This window comes from Pseudonaja textilis, chromosome 2 (genome assembly GCF_049901715.1).
Source record: "Pseudonaja textilis isolate UNSWEBS1 chromosome 2, rPseTex1.2, whole genome shotgun sequence".
Lineage (NCBI taxonomy): Eukaryota > Metazoa > Chordata > Lepidosauria > Squamata > Elapidae > Pseudonaja > Pseudonaja textilis.
Window position 1 is genome coordinate 183,546,564 of NC_141991.1, and position 6,752 is coordinate 183,553,315.

The following is a 6,752-nucleotide window of genomic DNA, read 5'->3' on the forward strand; positions in this document are numbered from 1 at the left end:
CTGTATACCTGAGAGATTATTCAAATACAGAATCTATTTTTTAAAAGACTATCATTGGCACAGGGGAATGGCATAGAGACCTACTAGCATAGTGTCGTATCATAGACATAGAACAACAGAGCTGGAAAGTTACCTTGGAGGTCATCTAGTCCAATCCCCTACACCATTTCAGACAAGTGGCTGTCCAGTCTCTTCTTGAGACAGGAAGCAGGTTTTTTCTCTCTGTGTGTGCAAGTATGAAATGAAGACATGCATAGTTTCATGTGCATAAAAGAGTTGGCACCCAGGAGCAAGCCCGTAGTGCTATTCCTAGAGTATCTGGCCAGCTGCCACAGAAGCGTCAGTCATGACCACCATTACATACAAAATTGGCTGGCCTGTAAACGAACACTGTGCTTATGCCCCATTCTCCCACACTTAGCCATCTCCCTGTAGAACCCTTCTTGCCAGAGTATAAAACTTTCCAAGCACTCCAATATGTTAATATTGGGTGGGCTCAGCCTTGACAAAGCATGGCTGCAGGAAGATTTCTCTATGTTAGCCTGGAAGCGTCCATGCCTCCAATATATGGTATCTGGAGCACCACATTTAAGGTTGAGCACCACATATGCAATCCTGCCAGGAAAGCCTGGCAGGATTGTAATATAGAATGCCATGAATTCATAACAGTAATAAAAAAATAGGGGGGGGGGGGTGCATGCAAATTCAGATAATTTGAATTTCAAATAAAATATGGGCTCTAGGAGTATATAGGTAATCCTCAATTTACAACTATTCATTTAAAGTTACGATGGCACTGAAAAAAGTTACTTACAACTGGTTTTCACACTTAACCATTGCCACATCCCCATGGCCACATGATCCAAATTCAGGTGCTTGGCAACCATTTACAATGGTTCCAGCATCGCAGGGTCATGCGATCACTATTTGTGACCTTCTCAGCTGGCATCTGGCAAGCAAAATCAATTGCAGAAGCCAAATGATGCCAAATGATTCACTTAACAATTGCAATGATGTGTTTAACAAATGGCAAAAAAACTTGTGAAACTGGACTCCAACAGTATTGATAACTACATACAGTAACAATTAGTAGTTTAACATGGAAACCACATAACTTATTCCTAAAGCATTTAACCCAAAATTATATAGATGCACACTAATTTGCAGCCCACAGATGCTTACGTAGAAGAAAATCTACTCTAGTTGTCTGTCTTTGATATATAGAAAAGTGCTAATTAGATAAATGTAACCATTTATAGCAGGTAACTGGGAGTAAGATTTTCCTTCACATAGAAAGTTAAGGAAAACATCATCTGCTTCAGTTCAATCATACAACAATTGGTGTGTGTGTGTGTGTGTGTGTGTGTGTGTAAAGTTTTACCTCTCTGCAAAGTCTACAGACTATTAAGAACTCTTCAGGATACTTCTGGTAGCCTCCTTAAAATCCCCAATATTTTTTTAAAAAATCTCAGATTTAAGTACTTTGTCCTGCATATAAAGCATGCTAATAAGAAAATAATAAGACACAAGCAAAAAGGAACACTGTCATCCTGGAATTACTCTTGCAAAGTAACAGCAACAATTGTTATGTTATTTCTCAGCTTTCATCTTGAATACTAACTATGTAAATACTCCCTTAGAATGTAGTGTCTGAGTACTCTAGAAATAGAATAACAGAGTTGGAAGAACATTTGGAGGTCTTCTAGTCCAACTCCTGCACAAGCAGGAAACTCAGTACCATTTCAGACAAATATCTTCTTAAAAACTTCCAGTGTTGGAGCATTCACAACTTCTAGAGGCAAGTTGTTCCACTTATTAATTGTTCTAACTTTCAGGAAATTTCTTCTTAGTTCTAGGTTGCTTCTATCCATTGCTTCTTGTCCTGCCCTCAGGTGCTTTGCAGAATAGCTTGACTCTCTTATCTCTGTGGCAACTTGTGTACTTGGATCATTAAGAAAGGACAGACGTAACTGAAAAACCAAATGCATTGTATTGGGATCCTAAATAAAACTAGCTGGTGTTTAAGCAGCTTGTATGCAGTCTGAACATAGACTTAGCTGTCTGCATATTTTGGGCAGTGTATAAATTGCTTCGGAGACATTTTGCACATCTTCCTCATAAAAAAATGAGGATGTTAATTTTTTTAACTTTCATATGAACTTCCCTGACTCAAAGATAAGGGGATATGTGATATTTATGCTCATTTGCTCTAATGTAGCAGGGGTCAAACTCAAGGCCCGGGGGCCGGATCCGCCCCGCATGGTAGTTAGATCTGGCCCGGGGGGGGTGGTTGCCCTGGAAATAGCAAAGAACTGGCCTGTGGTGCCTCTGCCAGCGAAAATGGGCTCCCGAGTTCCAATTTCGGCTGCCACGGCCTCCTGTAACCCTCTGCAAGTGAAAACGGAGTTCGGGACGGCCAAGCTCTGTTTTCACTGGCAGAAGGTTGCAGGAGGCCATGGCAGCCGAAAATGGAGCTCAGGAGCCCATTTTCGCTGGCAGAGCACTCGGGCCACCACAGATGCCCCCAAAACAAGTGACATTGAGTTGGCCATGCCCATCTTAGTCATGCCCACCCTGGACCCCAGGTCAAACAACTTGATGCGGTTCTCAGTGAAATCGAGTTTGACACCCCTGCTCTAATGAACCTTCAGCCTGATGTGCACATGGTGAACTCAAATTATTTTAGACATTGTGTCTACCAAATATTCATTTAGCTATTACAGTGCTACATTTCACTCCTCCCAGAACATGCAAACTGGGATTAACTGTAAATATAAAGATTATGCATTACATTTCTATTTTACACGTCCCCAAAACATAATTAACATGGTAGCATTGCACAACTCTTTTAGCTACAATTAATACCTTACCACAACAGTAGTAGCGATCATAACAATTTTGTGGCTTAGCACAATGTGTTGGGATTGGATTTTAACTCTTCCATTGGCTAATATGTGCTTTGATACCTAAAGTGCATTCTTGCTATGGAATGCTCTTAAACATATCTATCCTGTCACTATAAGAGTTTAAATCTTTAGACTTATAAGCCAATGATGTTTGAAGGAACAATTCGAGATGTTTACATCTTCATCCAGCCACATATTTATTGGGCATATTCGCATCCCTTGGAAGCATTTGAATATGCATACGGTTTCAGATGCTATTTTCCTCCTCTTCTTACAGTCACCAGAGTCAAACTCAGTGGTGGTATTCAGCCAGTTCGCAATGGTTCAAGTGAACCGGTAGTAAGTTCTGGCTGGCCACACCCCCGACCCAGTCACCCAGTCATCACTGGCTCGCTTGACACACCCACTCGATGCTCGCTAACCCCGCCTGCCTGACGCTTGTCCCTTAAGGTATTTCTTTTTTTTCCTCCCAACAATCAGCTGTTCATATGATCAGGTCTTACTGCTTTGCCTAGGAGGATTCTCTGAGGCCCAGGCACAGCTCCCCCCTCTATTTTTTTGCCTTCCTGAGCCCCAGGGGAGCCTTCTGGGTGCAAAACCATTCCCCAGGAAACTCCCCTGATGCCCCAAAGGCCCCAAAATGGAGAGGGGGGTACTGCACGCCCCCTCCAGGCTGTTGTTTTTTTTCTTCCTGAGCCCCAGGGCAGCTTCCCCAGAGCAAAAACACCCCCCCAGGAAGCTTGCCTGAAGCCCAGAAGGCCCCCAAAATGGGTGGGAGGGTGGCTGCATAAAAGCAAAAAAAAAAAAAAAGCCATGCCCACCCAGTCACATGGCCATGCCCACCAAGCTACGCCCACAGAACCGGTAGTAAAAAGTTTTGAATCTCACCACTGGTCAAACTGAAAATGGAATTGGAATGTTTGCATTTGCTTCAGTAGGTGTTGGATCCATTTTCTGGTGAATAATGAAATGTGTAGGATTGGTACTAAAATAGCACAAAAGTACTGTAGCTGAAATATATATTTGGATAGAAGCATCTGAACATTTTCCACGCAGAAAACAAAAACTATAAATAATGTATTTCTAAGGCATTCTTTTTCCATGCGCAAAGTGGAAATTGATATAATAATGCATTTTAGTTACCTTTTCATGTAACTGAAAAGCTACAGAAATATGCTAGAAGAAACTACTGGCATTCATTAATAATTAGACCAAATGTCAATGTGTAGAGAGATCATACGCTTGAAACTCTAAGGAGGCTTGCCAAATTTCACACTGAAATTGTACTGCCCCTTTTTTTTCAAAGTTTAAAATGATCTCACAGCCTTTTTATAAAGTTAGAATGGTGCTTTGAGTCTTTAAAAATGAATTAATAGGTTCTTTTTTATACATAAACTAGCAAAATCAAAAGTTAGTAAGATCCCCAAAGACCTGTAAACATTTCTATAAACTCCTTTTGCATGAGTTTTTTTGTGAGAGATTCAAGTACTTTCCCAGAGTTTAATACTATAAATATTATGTAGATGAAATTGTCAAAACCTTTTGAGTATGTTTGTATATCCTAGTCTTCAAGTATGAAAAATATTAAGGCAGTATGTTATAAAGATTTTGCAGGGATAGAGAGATGTATTGGAATATGTTAATGCTACAAGTTGAGTAGTATTTCAGTTTAATTTAAACAGAGGTGCTTCTAGTTAAGAAAAAGGCAGATTAGGGAATAGAAACTCAAACAGAATTGGGTGGAGTTACAATCTCCATGGAGACCCGTGGGTCATATTCTCATGACAAACTTTATTGAGGTAGATTCAGCCCGATGTTCTGGGCATGCATGACACACTAAACTGTTTGCTGGATGATAACATAACATAGGTATGATAGGTTAATATGTGGCTGACTTGTTTGTGGTTCAGTTGTCATATAAACCCAGCTGTGATGACAGTTTGGCTGTGTTGACATGACATGCTTAGCTACAGCTAACTTAATCTTACATAATAAGTTAAACCATAAATTAACCACACAATCAAGTAGCTGGTTTCATGGCTTGGTGCCTAGGTATCCTCCCTGGTCCAGATTGGGATCTTGAGGATTCCTTCCCCCACAAGAAGTTAGAGGGAATAAGGGTTCATGCTTTTCATAATGACTCCATCCTCTTGAAATCCCATATCCTTGGAAATATATATATCTTATTTGGGGAGGCTGTGAACAGCAAATTGTTTCATAGGGCATTGTTTCTTAGATGGATGCTGGAGAGGGTGTTTTATTGACTGTGGTTTATGTATTATTGTTTTTACTGTGTAGATTGACAGGAATCTGTTGGAATGTACTGGTCTACAAGGTTGATAAGAGGCTCATTGTAAATAAAGATGCTGAGCTTGTCAGCTGGAAAGATGACAGCTCCGGTTTAAGACCCAAACGTTGCTGACTGGGTGAGCTCCTATTACTTGCCCCAGCTTCTCTCTACCTAGCAATTCAAAAGCATGCAAATGCCAGTAGATAAATAGGTACCACTTTGATGGGAAGATAACAGGGTTCTGTGCATGTTGGCGTGTAGCAGTAGTAGGATTCAATTTTTTTTACTACCGGTTCTGTGGGCGTGGCTTATTTGGTGGGCGTGGCTTGTGGTCATGTGACTGGGTGTGCTTGGTGATCATGTGACTGGGTGGGTGTGGCCAACTCAATGTCACTCACATCAAGGGGGTGCCTCACCTGACCCCTCCCCTCCCAGCCATTTCTTGTCACCCAGCCTCAACTTATCTATAGTTCTGTAAAAACATTGTTCACCTTTTTTGACTTTATTATCTCCATACTATAGATGTACCTCCATGGACCACTGAAAGGAGGAAGTGGCTCACATAGTTTACTCAAGAGTGTGATAGGCAACAGGCTTTTAAGGCGCTGCCACAAAGAAAGGGGGACAATGTATTTTCCAAAGAAGCAGAATGCAAACAAGAAGCAATGGATGGAAACTGAACAGAGAGAAGCAACCTAAACCTAAGGAGAAACTTCCTGTGAGTGAGAACAATTAACCAGTGGAACTGCCTGTCTCCAGAAGTTCTGGGTGCTCAATCACTGGAAGTTTTTAAGAAAAGACCAGACAGGCATTTCTCTGAAATGGTATTGGGTTCACCCCAAGGTCCCTTCTAAGTGTTATTCTGTTATTTTTTTAGTATTTATTTGGGTTGTCAATCGCTTACAAGATACAGGTATAAAAAATAGTTTTGAATACATGAGATAGATACTTATAAGAAAAATAAAAAACAATAGGACAGGGACAGTAGGCACGATTGATGCGCTTATGCATGCCCCCTACAGGCCTCTTAGGAAGGGGGTGACATCAATAGTAGACAGTCTAAGGTTAAAGTTTTTGGGGTTTGGGGAAGAAACCACAGAGTCAGATAGAATATTCCAAACATTGACCACTCTGTTGCTGAAGTCGTATTTTCTGCAGTCAAGTTTGGTGCGGTTAACCCTGAGTTTGTATCTATTGTGTGCTTTTGTATTGTTATGATTGAAGCTGAAGTATTCATTTGCAGGTAGGATATTCTGACACCTTTCTCAGGATCTCTACTCAGAGTTTGGCATCCTCAGTTTTCTTGCCTGAGCTGAGGGTTGGACTAGAAGACCTCCAAAGTCCTTTCAATTCTTGTTAAACACATGTGTATTTTATGCTCTGGACTATTGACATTGAATGCATGTAAACCCTGAAAAGATGTGGTAGCCCTGGGCAAAAGAAAGGCAGAAAAATCACTCTAGGTGTACGGACAGTGTAAAATTAGCACATGATAAATAATGGAACAATTAAAAATAATAGCACAGAGTTTTCTCTCTCTCTCTCTTCCTATTTTC